At 37.2% G+C, this 18,222-nt stretch overlaps 1 protein-coding gene across 42 annotated transcripts in view; it reads left to right on the top strand.

Annotated features, from left to right (window-relative positions):
- The window catches only part of RPS6KA6 (ribosomal protein S6 kinase A6), a 194,351-nt gene that overhangs the window by 159,070 nt on the left and 17,059 nt on the right, over positions 1–18,222 (top strand). Inside the window, exon 24 of one of the 42 annotated variants that reach the window (XR_015158371.1) lies at positions 3,407–3,450. The exons of the other annotated variants lie outside the window; for them this stretch is intronic. The gene's annotated coding sequence lies outside the window, so the exon portion shown is untranslated. The remainder of the gene's footprint in view (positions 1–3,406; positions 3,451–18,222) is intronic. 42 annotated transcript variants of the gene reach the window in all.

The raw sequence follows: 18,222 nt of genomic DNA, 5'->3' as shown, positions 1-18,222 counted from the left end.
GGAGAATTGACATTTTACCAACACTGAGTCTTATGATGCATGAACATGGTATCTCTTTCCAGTTATGCCTTCTTTAATTTCATTAGTGTTTTATAGTTTGCAGTGTACAAATCTTACACATCTTTTTTTGTATATTTTATATTTCCTATTTTTCCTATTATTGTAAATAGCATTGATTTTAAATTTCATGTTGCAATTTTTCTGCTGCTAGTATGTAGAAATACAATTGTTTTTTATTTTTAATTGGAGGATAATTGCTGTACAGTATTGTGTTTTATTTTGATCTTGTATACTACAACTTTGATAAAAGTCACTCATTCTACTAAGTTTCTTTTTTATAGATTTCAACATTTTTTCAACATAAACAGTCATGTCATTCGTGAATAGTTTTACTGCTTTCTCATTTGGATGTATTTTATTTTCAATGGCTAAAACTTACAGTATAGTGTTATAGAAGTGAAGAGGATGGACTGTCTTATTTATTCCTGAGCTTGATGGAAATCATACACTTTTTTTACGCTTTAAGTATGATGTTGGCTGTAGTTTTACATGAGTGAGTGAGTGAACTCGCTCAGTGGTGTCTGACTCTTTGTGACCCCATGTACTGTATAGCCTACCAGGTTCCTCCCTCCATGGGATTCTCCAGGCAAGAGTATTGGAGTGGGTTGCCATTGCCTTCTCCAGGGGATCTTCCCAACTCAGGGATCAAACCCAGGTCTCCCGCATTCCAGGCAGATGCTTTAACCTCTGAGCCACCAGGGAAGTTTTACATAGATGCTTTTAATTAGGTTGAGGAAGTTCCATTCTCTCCTGTTTGATGAACATTTTTTGTTAGAGATAGTTGTTGAATTCTGTCAAATGTTTTTCTTTATCTATTGAGAGAGATTGCATGTTTTTTTGTGTTTTTATTACTACATTTATAATTACATTTATTCTCAATTGTTAAACTAACCTTGTTTTCCCAAGGTAAATAAGACTTGGTTGTGACATATTATTCTTTTTATATATAACATGACTTTACACACATAGCTGAGTTTTATTTGCTAAATTTTTGTTTATAATTTTTATATTTACATTCATGAGGGATTTGGTTTGTAGTTTTCTTGTAATATCTTCCAGAGTGTGTGTGTGTGTGTGTTCAGTCATGTCCAACTCTGCAACCCCATGGACTACAGCCTGCCAGGCTCCTCTGTTCATGAAAATTTCCAGGCAGTAATACTGGAGTGGGTTGCCATTTCCTACTCTGGGAGATCTTCTGACCCAAGTATCAAACTCACATTTCTTGCATCTCTTGTATTGGCAGGCAGATTCTTTACCACTGTGCCACCTGGGAATCCCTATAATATCTTTCTGGCCTCATTGTGTGAGTTGGAAGACATTATCTCATCTTCAGTATTCTGGAAGAATCATTTAGAATTGGAATTGATTTCATGTCCAGCTCTTTGCGACCCCATGGACTACACAATCCATGGAATTCTCCAGGCCAGAATACTGGAGTGGGTAGTCTTTCCCTTTTCCAGGGGATCTTCCCAACCCAAGGATCGAATGCAGATCTCCCACATTGCAGACAGATACTTCACCAGCTGAGCCACAAGGAAGACCCCATAAAGAAAAGCCAGTAATATTGTCAGTAAAATGAGTTTATTTTGGGAATGGCAGAAAATTGCAATTCGGGACAAGCCAACTAGCATGACCTATAGTCAGGACTCCATTTTAAATGAGATTTTCTTTGTACATTTTACAGTTATACTTCACTAATGAATTCAGCTTGGCTTAGAGGTTTTTTTAGTGGAGATTTTTAACTGTAAATACAATTTCTTTAATACCTTTGTAATTATTTACTTCTCCTTGATTGAGCATTGGTATACTTTTTCTTTCAAGGAAATTGTTCATTATTGAGTACAGTCCAGTTCTGTTCTATTGCTCAGTCATGTCAGACTCTGCAACCCCAGGGACTACAGCAGGGCAGGCTGCCCTGTCCATCAGCAACTCCCAGAGTCTACTCAAACTCAAGTCCATTGAGTCAGTGATACCATCCAATCATCTCATCTTCCATCGTCCCCTTCTCCGCCTGCCTTCAATCTTTCTCAGCATCAGGGTTTTTTCCAATGAGTCAGTTCTTCATATCAGATGGCCAAAGTATTGGAGTTTCAGCTTCAGCATCAGTCCTTCCAATGAATATTCAGGACTGATTTTCTTTAGGATGGACTGGTTGGATCTGCTTGCTGTCCAAGGGACTCTCAAGAGTCTTCTCCAACACCACAGTTCAAGAGCATCAATTCTTTGGCGCTCAGCTTTCTTTATAGTCCAGCTCTCACATCCATACATGACTATAGGAAAAACCATAGCTTTGACTGGGTGAACTTTGTTGGCAAAGTAATGTCTCTGCTTTTTAATATGCTATCTAGTTTGGTCATAACTTTTCTTCGAAGGAGCAAGCGTCTTTTAATTTCATGGGTGCATTCACCATCTGCAGTGATTGTGGAGCCCAAAGAAATAAAGTCTGCCACTGTTTCCACTGTCGCCCCATCTGTTGGCTATGAACTGATGAGACCAGATGCCATAATCTTAGTATTCTGAATGCTGAGTTTGAAGCCACATTTTTCACTTTCCTCTTGACTTGCATCAGGAGGCTCTTTAGTTCTTCTTCACTTTCTGCCATAAGGGTGGTTTCATCTGCATATCTGAGGTTATAGATATTTCTTCCAGTAATCTTGATTCCAGCTTGTGCCTCATCCAATCCAGCATTTCTCATGATGTACTCTGCGTATAAGTTAAATAATCAGGGTGACAATATACAGCCTTGATGTACTCCTTTTCCGATTTGGAACCAGTGGGTTGTTTCCTGTCTGGTTCTAACTGTTGTTTCTTGACCTGCATACCAATTTCTCGGGAGGCAGGTCAGGTGGTCTGGTATTCCCTTCTCTTGAAGAATTTTCCACAGTTTGTTGTGATCCACACAGTCAAAGGCTTTGGCATAGTCAGTAAAGCAGAAGTAGATATTTTTCTGGAATTCCCTTGCTTTTTCTATATCCAGTGGATGTTGGCAATTTGATTTCTGGTTCCTCTGCCTTTTCTAAATCCATCTTGAGCATCTAGTAGTTCTCGGTTTTCATACTGTTGAAGCATAGCCTGGAGAATTTCGAGTATTACTTTGCTAGTGTGTGAGATGAATGCAATTGTGCAGTAGTTTGAGCATTCTTTGGCATTGCCTTTCTTTGGGATTGAAACAAAAACTGACCTTTTCCAGTCCTATGGCCACTGCTGAGTAATATTCCATTATTGAGTAGAATGTCATAAAGTGTTTCATATTATCTCACTAATCTGTTAATGTCTATAGATGCTGTTGTGATGTATACTTCCATATTTTAGTCATAATTATGGACTGATCTATTTCTCTTTGCAGATTTATCAGTTTTTGCTTCATATATTTTGAAGCTCTGTTTTTAGGTATGTAAATTGTTTATAAAATTGACCTCTATATAACTTGTCTATTCCTCTTTATCATTATTAAATGACCTTCTTATTTTAATTTTTTTAATTGAAGGATAATTGCTTTACAGAATTTTTGTTGTTTTCTGTCATACCTCAACATGAGTCAGCCATAGGTATACATATACCCACTCCAGTGTTCTTGCCTGGAGAATCCCAGGGACGGGGGAGCCTGGTGGGCTACCGTCTATGGAGCCTCACAGAGTTGGACACGACTGAAGCGACTTAGCAGCAGCAGCAGCATACATATATCCCCTCCCTTTTGAAACTCCCTCCCATCTCCTCCCTCTGCATCCCACCCTTGTAGGTTGATACAGAGTTTCCTGAGCCATACAGCAAATTCCTGTTGAGTTTGATTTTCCTGAGCCATATAGGAAATTCCCGCCAGCTATGTATTTTACGTATGGTAATATAATTTTCCATGTTACTCTTTCCATACATCTCACTCTCTCCTCCCCTTTCCCCATGTCTATAAGTCTATTTTCTATGTCTGTTTCTTCATTGCTGCCCTGTAAAGAAGTTCTTCAGTACCATTCTTCTAGATTCCGTATATATGTGTTAGCATATGATATTTATCTTTCTCTTTCTGACTTACTTCACTCTGTATCATAGGTTCTAGGTTCATCCACCTCATCAGAACTGACTCAAACGTGTTCCTTTTTATGACTGAGTAATATTCCATTGTGTGTATGTACCACAAACTCTTTATCCATTTTCTGTTGATGCACATCTAGGTTGCTTCCATGTTCTAGCTATTGTAAATAGTGCTGCAATGAACAATGGGATACATGTGTCTTTTTCAATTTTGGTTTCCTCAGGGTATATGCCTAGGAGTGAGATTGCTGTGTCATATAGTGGTTTTATTCCTAGTTTTTAAAGGAATCTCCATACCAATGAAATGACCTGCTTAATCCCTGGTAATTTTTCACATTGTTATTGAAAGATACATTCACTCAGTATAAAATTCTAGATTTTCATTTCTTTCTTTCTTTTTTTTTAATTTCCAATTTTTTCAGATAAACAACATACAGTACTGTGTGCATTTAAGGTATACAACATAATTTTGACTTATGCACATCATGATTGTTGTCATAATAAGTTTAGTAAATATTCATCATCTCGTATAGATACAAAAATAACAAATGAAAAGCAATTTTTCCCTTATAATGAGAATTCTTAGAATTTATTGTAACTTTCATATATAACATACAGCATTTTAATTATACTTATGTTGAATATTGCATCTCTAGTACTTACTTATAACTAGAAGTTTTTACTTTTGGCTACTGCATCTGATTCTGTTTCTCCCACACCCTGCTTTTGGTAACCATAAATCTGATCTCTTTTTCTTTTTTTTTTTTATTTTTGAAATATAATTGACCTGCAGAATTGTGTTGGTTCCTGTTACACAACATGGTGATTTGGTATTTATGTACATTTCAAACTGACCAGCATGATAAGTCTAGGTACAATATGTAACAAAATATTGACTATATTCCCCACACTGTACATTTCATACCCATGATTCACTTATTTCACAACTAGAAGTTTGTGCCTGTTAATCTTCCTTACCTATTTATTCACCATACACACCTCCTTTTTCACAAATACCTGTTTGTTCTTTGTATCTGTAATACCATTTATGTTTTGTTATATGTGTTCATTTATTTTCTGTTTTAGAGTCCACATAAAAGTGAGATCACGTTGTATTTGTTTTTCTCTGACTTATTCCACTTAGCATAGTACCTTGTAGACCCACTCATATTTTTGCAAATGGCCAAGTTTTTATAATGGTATATTAATGTTCCATTGACTATATGTATACACACACACACACACACACATCTATGCACTCAATCACTTCAGTCATGTCTGACTATTTGCAACCTCATTGACTATAGCCTACCAGGCTCCGTTGTCCATGGAATTTTCCTGACAAGAGTATGGAGTGGATTGTCATGCCCTCCTCTAGGGATACACATCTATATGCATTTGTCATTGATGGACATGTAGGCTGCTTCCATATGTTGGTTATTGTAAAAATTGCTGCAGAGAACATTGGAATGTATATACATTTTTGAATTAGTGTTTTTGTTCTCCTCAGGTAAATACACAGATAAAATTGCTGGATCATGTGGCAGTTCTATTTTTAATTTTTTGAGGAACCTTAATACTGTTTTCCTTTGTGGCTATACCAATTTACAATCATACTGACATTGCATGAGGATTCCCTCCTCTCCATATTCTTGCCAGCAAGTTGTTTGTTGTTTTTTTTGTTAATAAACATTCTGATAGATGTGTAGTGCTATCTCAGTTGGTTTGATTTTCATTTCCTTGGTCATTAGTGATGTTGAGCATCTTTTCATTCATCTGCTGTCCATCTATAGGTCTTTGGAAAAATGTCTATTTAGGTCCTCTGTCCATTTCTTAATTAGGTTGTTTTTTTTTTTTTTTTTTTTGATGTTGAGTACATGATTTATTTGTACATTTTGGATATTAACTCCTTATCAGTCATATTATTTACAAGTATCTTCTTCCATTCAGTAGGCTTCCTTTTTGTTTGCTTGATAGTTTCCTTTGCTATGCAAAAGCTTTTTCTTTAGTTTGATGTCCTCCAAGTTGTTTATTTTTGGTTTTGTTTCTCTTTCCTGAGGAAGACATGTTCAAAAAATATTGCTAAGTTTGATTTCAAAGAGTTTACTGCTTATGTTTTCTTCTAGAAATTCTATGGTTTCAGGTCTTAATTATATAATCCATTTTTAGTTTATTTTTGTATATGGTGTGAGGAAGTAGTCCAGTTTGATTTTTGTGCATGTAATTATTTAGTTTTCGCATCATGTTTTATTGATGAAATTATCTTTTTCCCACTGTATTGTCTTGCCTTCTTTATTGGAAATTAATTGGCTATATGTGCATCAGTTTACTTCTGGGCTATGTTATTTTCCAATGATCTGTGTGTCTGTTGTACCAGTACCATAATGTTTTGATTATTGTAGGTTTGTACTTTTTACTTTGTACCAGGGAGCATGATATCGACAGCTTTGTAATTTTTTCTCAAGATTGCTTTGGCAGTTGGAGATCTTTTCCAGTGCCATACAAATTTTAGGGTTATTTGTTTTAGTTCTCTGAGGAATGTCATGGGTATTTTGATAGGAATATAGGAATTATATTAACTATAGGTATTACTTTGGGTAGTATGGAAATTATAATAATAATTATTTCAGTTTAAGGATAAAGGATATCTTCATGTCTTTTTTTAATATAAATTTATTTACTTTCATTGGAGGCTAATTACTTTACAATATTGTATTGGTTTTGCCATACATCAACATGAATCCACCATGGGTGTACACGTGTTCCCCATCCTGAACCCCACTCCCACCTCCCTCCCCATACCATCCCTCTGGGTCATCACAGTGCACCAGCCCCGAGCATCCTATATCCTGCATCAAACCTGGACTGGAGATTCGTTTCACATATGATAATATACATGTTTCAATGCCATTCTCCCAAATTATCCCACCCTCGCCCTCTCCCACAGAGTCCAAAAGACTGTTCTATACATCTGCGTCTCTTTTACTGTCTCGCATACAGGGTTATCATTACCATCTTTATAAATTCCATATATATGCATTAGTATACTGTATTGGTGTTTTTCTTTCTGGCTTACTTCACTCTGTATAATACGGTCCAGTATCATCCACCTCATTAGAACTGATTCAAATGTATTATTTTTAATACATTTGACTGAGTAATACTCCATTGTGTATATGTACCAAAGCTTTCTTATCCATTCATCTGCTGATGGGCATCTAGGCTGCTTCCATGTATTGGCTATTATAAACAGTGCTGTGATGAACATTGGGGTACACATGTCTCTTTCATTTCTGGTTTCCTTGGTGTGTATGCCCAGCACTGGGATTGCTGGGTCATATGGCAGTTCTATTTCCACTTTTTTAAGGAATGTCCACACTGTTCTCCAGAGTGTCTGTACTAGTTTGCATTCCCACCAACAGTGTAAGAGGGTGCTCTTTTCTCCACACTCTCTCCAGCATTTATTGCTTGTAGACTTTTGGATAGCAGCCATTCTGACTGGTGTGAAATGGTATCTCATTGTGGTTTTAATTTGCATTTCTTTGATAATGATATCTCTAATAGTTTTGCCAAGAGAATGCACTGGTCATAGCAAACACCCTCTTCCAACAACACAAGAGAAGACTACACATGGACTTCACCAGATGGTCAACACGGAAATCAGATTGATTATATTCTTTCCAGCCAAAGATGGAGAAGCTGTATACAGTCAGCAAAAACAAGACAGGGAGCTGACTGTGGCTCCAATCATGAGCTCCTTATTTCCAAATTCAGAATTAAATTGAAGAAAGTAGGGAAAACCACTAGACCATTCAGATATGACCTAAATAAAATCCCTTATGATTATACAGTGGAAGTGAGAAATAGATTTAAAGGACTAGATCTGATAGATGAGTGCCTGATGAACTGTGGACTGAGGTTCGTGACATTGTACAGGAGACAGGGATCAAGACCATCCCCATGGAAAAGAAATGCAAAAAAGCAAAATGGCTGTCTGAAGAGGCCTTACAAATAGCTGTGAAAAGAAGGGAACTGAAAAGCAAAGGAGAAAAGGAAAGATATAAACATCTGAATGCAGAGTTCCAAAGAATAGCAAGAATAGATAAGAAAGCCTTCCTCAGCGATCAATGCAAAGATATAGAGGAAAACAACAGAATGGGAAACACTAGAGATCTCTTCAAGAAAATTAGATATACCAAGGGAAATTTCATGCAAAGATGGACTCAATAAAGGACAGAAATGGTATGGACCTAACAGAAGCAGAAGATATTAAGAAGAGGTGTCAAGAATACACAGAAGAACTGCACAAAAAAGATCTTCACAACCAAGATAATCACGATGGTGCAATCACTCACCTAGAGCCAGACATCCTGGAATGTGAAGTCAAGTGGGCCTTAGAAAGCATCACTATGAACAAAGCTAGTGGAGGTGATGGAATTCCAGTTGAGCTATTTCAAATCCTGAAAGATGATGCTGTGAAAGTGCTGCACTCAATATGCCAGCAAATTTGGGAAACTCAGCAGTGGCCACAGGACTGGAAAAGGTCATTTTTCATTCCAATCCCAAAGAAAGGCAATGCCAAAGAATGCTCAAACTACCGCACAGTTGCACTCATGTCACATGCTAGTAAAGTAATGCTCAAAATTCTCCAAGCCAGGCTTCAGCAGTGTGTGAACCGTGAACTTCCAGATGTTCAAGCTGGATTTAGAAAAGGCAGAGGAACCAGAGATCAAATTGCCAACATCCGCTGTATCATGGAAAATGCCAGACGGTTCCAGAAAAACATCTATTTCTGCTTTATTGACTATGCCAAAGCCTTTGACTGTGTGGATCACAATAAACTGTGGAAAATTCTGAAAGAGATGGGAATACCAGACCACCTGACCTTCCTCTTGAGAAACCTGTATGCAGGTCAGGAAGCAACAGATAGAACTGGGCATGGAACAACAGACTGGTTCCAAATAGGAAAAGAAGTACATCAAGGCTGTATATTGTCACCCTGCTTATTTAACTTATATGCAGAGTACATCATGAGAAAAGCTGGGCTGGAGGAAGCACAAGCTAGAATCAAGATTGCCAGGAGAAATAGCCATTACCTCACGTATGCAGATGACCACCACCCTTATGGCAGAAAGTGAAGAGGAACTAAAAAGCCTCTTGATGAAAGTGAAAGAGGAGAGTGAAAAAATTGGCTTAAAGCTCAACATTCAGAAAACTAAGATCATGGCATCTGGTCCCATCACTTCATGGGAAATAGATGGGGAAACAGTAGAAACAGTGTCAGACTTTATTTTTTGGGGGCTCCACAATCACTGCAGATGGTGACTGCAGCCATGAAATTAAAAGACGCTTACTCCTTGGAAGGAAAGTTATGACCAACCTATGTAGCATATTGAAAAGCAGAGACATTACTTTGCCAACAAAGGTCCATCTAGTCAAGGCTATGGTTTTTCCAGTGGTCATGTATGGATGTGAGAGTTGGACTGTGAAGAAGGCTGAGTGCAGAAGAATTGATGCTTTTGAACTGTGGTGTTGGAGAAGACTCTTGAGAGTCCCTTGGACTGCAAGGAAATCCAACCAGTCCATTCTAAAGGAGATCAGTCCTGGGTGTTCTTTGGAAGGAATGATGCTAAAGCTGAAACTCCAGTACTTTGGCCACCTCATGCCAAGGAGTTGACTCACTGGAAAAGACTCTGATGCTGGAAGGGATTGGGGGCAGGCAGAAAAGGGGACGAAAGAGGATGAGATGGCTGGATGGCATCACTGACTCGATGGATGTGAGTTTGAGTGAACTCTGAGTGATTGTGATGGACAGGGAGGCCTGGCGTGCTGCAATTCATGGGGTCACAAAGAGTCGGACATGACTGAGTGACTGAACTGAACTGATAATGAGTGATGTTGAGCATCTTTTCATGTGTTTGTTGGCCATCTGTATGTTTTCTTTGGAATAATATATACTCTGAAAAGTATAAATCATTATTTCCTACATCAGTGTTTTATACTTTTCAGAGTATAGATCTTTCACCTCCCTGGTTAAGTTTATTCCTAGACATTTTATTCTTTTTAGTGTGATTTTAAATTGGAATATTTTATTGCTTCTTCTTTCTAAATGATTATTATTATTAATGTATAGAAAAGCAGCAGATTTCTGTATATTAATCTTGGATGCTGCAACTTTACTAATAAACTTATTTGCTAGTTCTGGTAGCATTTATAAGTTTTCTCCATTTAATGTCATGTCATCTGCAAGTTGGAGAAGGCTATGGCACCCCACTCCAGTACTCTTGCCTGGAAAATCCCATGGACAGAGGAGCCTGGGGGGCTGCAGTCCATGGGGTCACTAAGAGTCGGACACGACTGAGTGACTTCACTTTCACTTTTCACTTTCACGCACTGGAGAAGGAAATGGCAGCCTACTCCAGTGTTCTTGCCTGGAGAATCCCAGGGACGGGGGACCCTGGTGGGCTGCCATCTGTGGGGTCACACAGAGTCGGACACGACTGAAGTGACTTAGCAGCAGCAGCAGCATCTGTAAGTAATGACAATTTTACTCCTCTTGCAATTTGGATGTTTTATTCCTTTTTTAAATTCAGATACAGTTGATTTACAATTTTAGATTAGATTTACGTGAACAGCAAAGGGACTCAGTTCTACATAAACATATACGTGTATTTATTCTTTATAAATTATTTTCCCATATAGGTTGTTACAAAATATTTAGTATAATTCATTGTGCTATAAAGTTGGTCCTTATGTTTATCTATTTTATAAATCAGTTCAGTTGAGTCACTCAGTCATATCTGACTCTTTGCATTCCCATGGACTGCAGAACCCCAGGCTTCCCTGTCCATCACCAATTCCCAGAGCTTGCTCAAACTCATATCCATCAAGTCAGTGATGCCATCCAACCACCTCATCCTCCGTCATCCCCTTCTCCTCCGGCCTTCAGTCTTCACCATCACCAGAGTGTTTTCCAATGAGTCAGTTTTTCACATCAAGCAGACAAAGTATTGGAGCTACAGCTTCAGCATCCATCCTTCCAATGAACATTCAGGACTGATTTCCCTTAGGATTGACTGGTTTGATCTCCTTGCAGTCCAAGGGACTCTCAAGAGTATTCTCCAACACCACAGTTCAAAAGCATCAATTCTTCGGTGCTCAGCTTTCTTTATGGTCCAACCCTCACATCCATACATGACTACTGGAAAAATCATATATATTTAGTAGTATATATATGTTACTCAAAAACTCACAGTTGGTCCCTCCCCCCAAACTTTCTCCTTTGGTAACCATGTTTGTTTTCTATGTTTGTGAGTCTATTTTGTAAATAAATTCATTTGTATTTTTTAGATTCCACACATAAATGATATATTTGTATTTTTCTGTCTGATTTACTTCACTTAGTATGATAATCTCTCATTCCATCTGTGTTACTGCAAATGGCATTATTTCATTCTTTTCCGTGGCTGAGTAGTATTTCATTATGTGTATATGTGTGTGTGTGTGTGTGTGTGTGTGTGTGTGTGTATCACAACATCCATATCCATGCATCTGTCAATGGACCTTTAGGTTATTCCCATGTCTTGGCTATTACATTAAATAATGCTGTAGTGAACACTGGGGTGAATGTATCTTTTCAAATTAGGTTTTCTCCTGATATATGCCCACGAGTGGGATTGCTGGATAATATGGCAATACTAATTGTTAGTTTTTATGAGAATCCTCCATACTGTTCTCCATTACGGCTGCATCAGTTTACATTCCCAGCAACAGTGTAGGATGGTTTCCTTTACTCCACACCCTCTCCAGCATTTATTATTCGTAGACTTTTTGTTGACCGTTCTGACTGGTGTCAGGTGATACCTCATTATAGTTTTGATGTTTATTTCCTCTGATACTTAGCAATATTGATCATCTTTTCATGTGCCTGTTGGACATCTGAATGTCTCCTTTGGAGAAATGTCTCTATAGATATTCCACCCATTTACTGATTGCATTGTTTGCTTTTTTGATATTTAGCTGTTTGTTTATTTCAGAGAGTAATCCCATGCCAGTCACATCATTTGCAGATATTTTCTTCTCAGTCCATAGTTTGTCTTCTTGTTTTGTTTATGTCTTCCTTTGCTATACAAAAGCTTTTAAGTTTCATTAGGTCCCATTTGTTTATTTTTGGTTTTATTTCCATTACTCTAGTAGATAGATCCAAAAAAAATTGCTGCAATTTATGTAAAAGAGTGTTCTGCCTGTTTTCCTCAAAGAGTTTTATGGTATCCAGTCTTACGTTTAGATCTTTCATCCATTTTGAGTTTATTTTTATACATATTGTTTGAAAATGTCCTAATTTTGTTATTTTACATGAAAAGAATATCGTTGTCCTTTTTTCCCAGCACCACTTATTAAAGAGACTGTCTTTTCTCCATTCTATACTCTTGCTTCCCTTGTCATGATTAATTAACCATAGATGTGCATGTTTATTCCCAGGCTATCTTATTCCATTGATCTATTATTGGATTGGCCAAAAAGTTCCTTCATTTTTAAAGTAAAAATAAAAGATATATTTTTCATTTTCACCAAGAACTTTATTGAACAACATATTCATTGCTTTGTTCCACTGCTGCTGCTGCTACGTCGCTTCAGTCGTGTCTGACTCTGTGAGACCCCATAGACAGCAGCCCACCAGGCACCCCCATCCCTGGGATTCTCCAGGCAAGAACACTGGAGTAGGTTGCCATTTCCTTCTCCAATGCAGGAAAGTGAAAAGTGAAAGTGAAGTCGCTCAGTCGTGTCTGACTTTTCGTGACCCCATGGACTGCAGCCCACCAGGCTCCTCCGTCCATGGGATTTTCCAGACAAGAGTACTGGAGTGGGGTGCCATTGCCTTCTCTGGCATGAATCAGAACTTCCCAGACAAACTATAATGGGTTTTGCCTGGTCATCAAAGAAGCATGCATCTTTCATTATCCTAATGGAAGATTATATGTTTTCTGTTGATTGATTACAGGTGATTTTCATTTGGCTTCATTGGAAACAGTACTTATTGGAATTAATTATTTGGTTTTCTGGAAGGAGCTCATAATAGAGGACTCCCTTCATCACCTTCTTTGGATGAAAGTGGGCCTTTGGTATGGTTGGTGGTGGGTCATTTCACTTGCCCCGCAGTCTCCTGTTCTACTTTATTGTAAAGTATCCACTTTTCATCACCTGTCACAATTTATTTTTAAAATGCAACATTTTCATTATGTTTCAGTAGAGAATCACATGTGGAAATAAGGCCAAGAAGGGTCTCTTTTTTTTTGTATTTATTTAACTTATGTGGAACCCAAACGTCAGGCAATTAATATAACCAAGCTTGTACAAGTGATTTTCAACACTTATTGGATATTTTGAGTGTGTTGGCTCTCTCACATGTGGTATAATGTTGCTCGTTGTCAATTAATGTCTCAGTTTGTTTGATATCAACTTAAACTGGTCTACCTGACTGTGGGGCATCGTCCAGCAAGAAACCTCCAGCACAGAACTTCACATGCCACTTTGGATGTGTTCAATCACATTACCATCTCTATACACTGCACCAATCTTTTTTTTTTTTTGAGTTTCTGTTGCATTTTTACCATTCTTTAAAGTGTAAAGCCTAATATGCCAAAAATATTTTTTTTCTTTCTCTCCTCTTCAATATTAAAATGGCTATAAAAAAATTCACCAAATTTTTTAAAGCTTGGTAATATGAAAGCTTGTGCAATACAATCTAATAAAATTGTTTCAAGTGAAGTTAAAAACAACTAAGTACAACTAGAATCATCTTACGGAAACATCCCAAGGAACTTTTTGGCAAACCCAATATATGTCCATTTCTGTGCCCATACCATAGTTTTTTGAAGATTATAGCATTGTAGTATAGCCTGAAGTCAGGACATGTTATTGCTTCAGATCCGTTAAGATGGTTTGAGCTGTTCGGGGTCTTTTGTGTTTTCATACAAATTTAAAAATTTTTTGTTCTAGTTCTGTGAAAAATGCCATTGGTAATTTGATATGGATTGCATTGACTCTACAGATTGCCTTGGGTAGTATAGTCGTTTTCAAAGTATTGATTCATTCTAAGAACGTTGTATATCCTTCCATCCGTTTGTGTCATCTTCCATTTCTTTCAACAATTTCTTATAGTTATTGGAGTACAGGTTTTTGCCTCCTTAGGTAGGTTTACTCCTAGATATTTTATTATTTTTCATGTGATGGCCAATGAGATTATTTCCTTGATTTCTCTTTCTGATATTCTGTTGTTATTATATAGGAATGCAAGAGATTTCTTTATATTAATTTTATATTATACAGCTTTACCAAATTCATTGATGAGATCTAGTTATTTTCTGGTAGCCTCTTTAGGATTTTTAAAAATATTTATTTATGGCTCTGCTGGGTCTTCATTGTTGCATGCAGGCTTTCTCTAGTTGCAGTGAGTGGGGGCTACTCTCTAGTTGTGGTGCATGGGCTTCTCTTTGCAGTGGCTTTTGTTGCTGCAGAGCAGAGGCTTTAGAATGTGTAAGCTCGGTAGTTGTGGCACGTTGATTAAGTTGCTCTGTGGCATGTCGAATTGTCCCAGAGCAAAGATCGAACCTGTGTTCCATGCATTGGCAAGCAGATTCTCAACCACTGGACCACCAGCGAAGTTCCTAGGAAGTTCCCTGTGCTGTATAGAACCTTGTTTTTCCATTTTGTTTACAGTAGTTTGCATTTGTTAATCCCAAACTCCCAATCCTTCCCTCCCCTGCCCCACCTACTTTGGAAACCAGAAGTCTCTATATTTGTGAGTCGTATCTTTTTCGTGGGTATGTTAATTTCTTTTGTTATTTTAGATTCCACATGTAAGTGATATCATGTGATGTTTATCTTTCTCTTTAGTTCACTCAGCATGATAATCTCTAGGACCATCCATGTTGCTGCAGTTGGCATATTTCATTCTTTTTATGGCTGAGTAATATTTTGTTGTGTATATATACCACTATTTCTTTACCCATTCACCTATTGATGGACACTTAGGTTGCTTCCCTGTCTTGGATATTTTAAATAGTGCTATTATGAACATAGAAGTGAATGTATCTTTTTGAGTTATACTTTTGTTTGGGTATTTGCCCAGGATTGCTGAATCATATGGCACCCCTATTTTTAGTTTTCTGAGTACCTTTGTACTGTTTTCCATCATGGCTACACCAATTTAAATTCTCATTAGCAGCATAAGGGTTCTCTTTTTTCCACACCCTCTCTAGGATTTATTATTTTTAGACTTTTAAATTCCGACTGGTTTGAGGTGACACCTCATTATAGTTTTGATTTGCATTTATCTAATAATTAGTGATGGTGAGCATCTTTTTTGTGCCTTTTGGCCATCTTCATATCTTCTTTGGAGAAATTTCTATTTAAGCAGGAGTGCCCAACCTCCAGACCTCGGACTGGTACCTCCTGTCAGATCATCTGCAGCATTAGATTAGAAATAAAGCACCAAAAAATGTAATGCACTTAAATCATCCCCAAACCATCCTTCCCACCCCTCGTCTGTAGAAAAATTGTCTTCCATGAAATCAATCCCTGGTGCCAAAAATGTTGTGAACCACTGTATTTAGGTGTTCTTCCCATTTTCCATTTGAGTTATTTGTTTTGTTACTAAATTGTAGGAGCTGTTTGTATATTTTAGAAATTAAAGCCTTTTGGGCCACATCATATGCAAATATTTTCTTCCAGTCCATAGGTTGTCTTTTATTTATTTTTAATTTTTTTAGGGTTTCCTTTGCTATGTAAAAGGTTATAAGTTTGTTTAGGTCATATGCATGTAATTTTGCTTTTATTTCTGTTGCCTTGGGAGACTGACCTATGAAAACACTGGTACAATTTATGTCATAGAATGTTTTGCCTATGTTCTCATCAAGGAGTTTTATGGTGTTTTGTCTTATATTTATTCTTTAAGCCATTTTGAGTTTATATATGTGTATGGTGTGAGGGTGTGTTCTAACTTCATTGATTTATGTGCGACTGTCTAGCTTTCCCAACATCACTTGCTGTGGAGACTGTCTTTGCCCCACTGTATATTCTTAACTCTTTGGTCAAAGATTAATTTTCCATAGGTATATGGATTGGTTTCTGTGCTTTCTGTTCTGTCCTACTGATCTGTATGTCTGTTTTTGTGCCAGTACCATGATATTTTGATTACTGTAGCTTTGTAGTGTTGTCTGAAGTCTGAGAAGGTTGATTATGCCTCCTGCTTTGTTCTTTTTCCTCAGGATTGCTTTGGCAATTCTGGATCTTTTATGATTCCATATTAATTTTAGTAGTATCATTTGTTCTAGTTCTTTGAAAAATACCATGGACATTTTGTTGGGAGTTTTTAAATGTCTCTTCCAGTGGCCCCCAATAAGGGAGAACTCCTAAATGGAGATGCTGGGAATTGAACCTGGGGCCTTGTGTATGCTAAGCATGTGCTCTACCACTGAGCTACACCCCTGCTGCCATCATTTGTTCTAGTTCTTTGAAAAATATCACTGCTATTTTGTTGAGAGTTTTTAAATAACAGATTCTACACATGTAATTGATATCTTCATATTTTCTATTTCTTCCTTTTCTTCCTGGTTCAGTCTCAGAAGGTTGTACCTTTCTAAGAATTTGTTCATTTCTACCTTTTCTAATCCTTCTAAATGGGTAGATTGTTTGCCATTTTTATTGCTTGCTTTTCTACACGTGGATCACTATACACTTCCCTCTACTAACTGCTGTCCTTATAGCCCGTAGATTATGAATTGTTGATTGTGTTTTTGTTTTCCTTTGTCTCTAGTTATGTTTTTACTTCCTCAATGATCTCTTGGTTGTTTAGTGCATGTTGTTTAGACTCCACATGGGTTTTTTTTTTTATAGTTGTTTTCGTGTGTGTATACTAAGTCGTTTAAGTTGTGTCCAACTCTTTGTGACCCCATGGACTCTAGCCTGTTCTTAAAGACTTTTTACATTTTCAAGGCCCTCAGAGGCTAATGGCAGTAGTTATTTTACATTTCTAATTTTGTTTTCAAAAGATTCATCAATAGTACAGTTTTTGCACTTATTAGAACTTAGGTCTTTTTTTTTTAATTTTGACATTTTAATTATTTTTAATTTAAATAATTGCTTTACAATATTGTGTTGGTTTCTGCCATAAATCGACATGAATCAGCCATAGATATACATATGTCCTCTCTCTCTTGAACCTCCATTCCACCCCTCTAGGTTATCACAGCATGCCAATTTGAGCTCCCTGAGTCATACAGCAAATTCCCACTGGCTATTTATTTTACGTATCATAATGTATATGTTTCCCTGCTACTCTCTCCATTTGTCCCACCCTCTCCTTCCCTGCTCTGTGTCAACAAATCTGTTCTATAAGTCTGCATCTCCATTGCTGCTTTTCAAATATGTTCATCAGTACCATCTTTCTAAATTCCATATATATGCATTAGTATACAAAATTTTACTCTTTCCGGCTTACTTAACTTTGTATAAGAGGCTCTAGTTTCGTCTGCCTCATTAAAACTGACTCAAATGCATTCCTTTTTATGGCTGAGTAGTATTTCTTTGTGTATATATGATACAGCTTCTTTACCATTCATCTGTTGATGGACATCTGGGTTGCTTCCATGTCCTAGCTATTGCAAATAGTGCTGCAATGAACAGTGGGGTACATGTGCCTTTTTCATTTATGGTTTTCTCAGGGTATATGCCTAGTAGTAAGATTGTTGGGTCAGGTGGTGGTTTTATTCCTAGTTTTTTAAGGAATCTCCATACTGTCCTTTCTAGCAGCTGTATCAGTTTACACTCCCACCAACAATGCAAGAGGGTTCTCTTTTCTCCATACTCTTTCCAGCGTTTATTGTTTGTAGATTTTTTGATGATGGCCATTTTGACTGGTCTGAGGTGATACCTCATTGTAGTTTTAATTTTCATTTCTCTAATAATGAGAGTTGTTAAGGATCATTTCATGTCTTTATTAGCCATCTTTATGTCTTCTTTGGAAAAATGTCTGTATACATATTTTGCCCACTTTTTAATTGGGTTTCTTGTTTTTCTGGTATTGAACTGCATGAGCTGCTTGTATATTTTGAAAACTAATCCTCTGTTAGTTGT

Source organism: Bos grunniens, chromosome X (genome assembly GCF_055505025.1).
Source record: "Bos grunniens cultivar Pamir isolate PY7600 chromosome X, Bosgru_T2T1.0, whole genome shotgun sequence".
In the NCBI taxonomy this organism is placed as follows: Eukaryota; Metazoa; Chordata; class Mammalia; order Artiodactyla; family Bovidae; genus Bos; species Bos grunniens.
The sequence above is the reverse complement of the archived record's forward strand: the minus strand, read 5'-3'. Positions and strand labels throughout refer to the sequence as shown.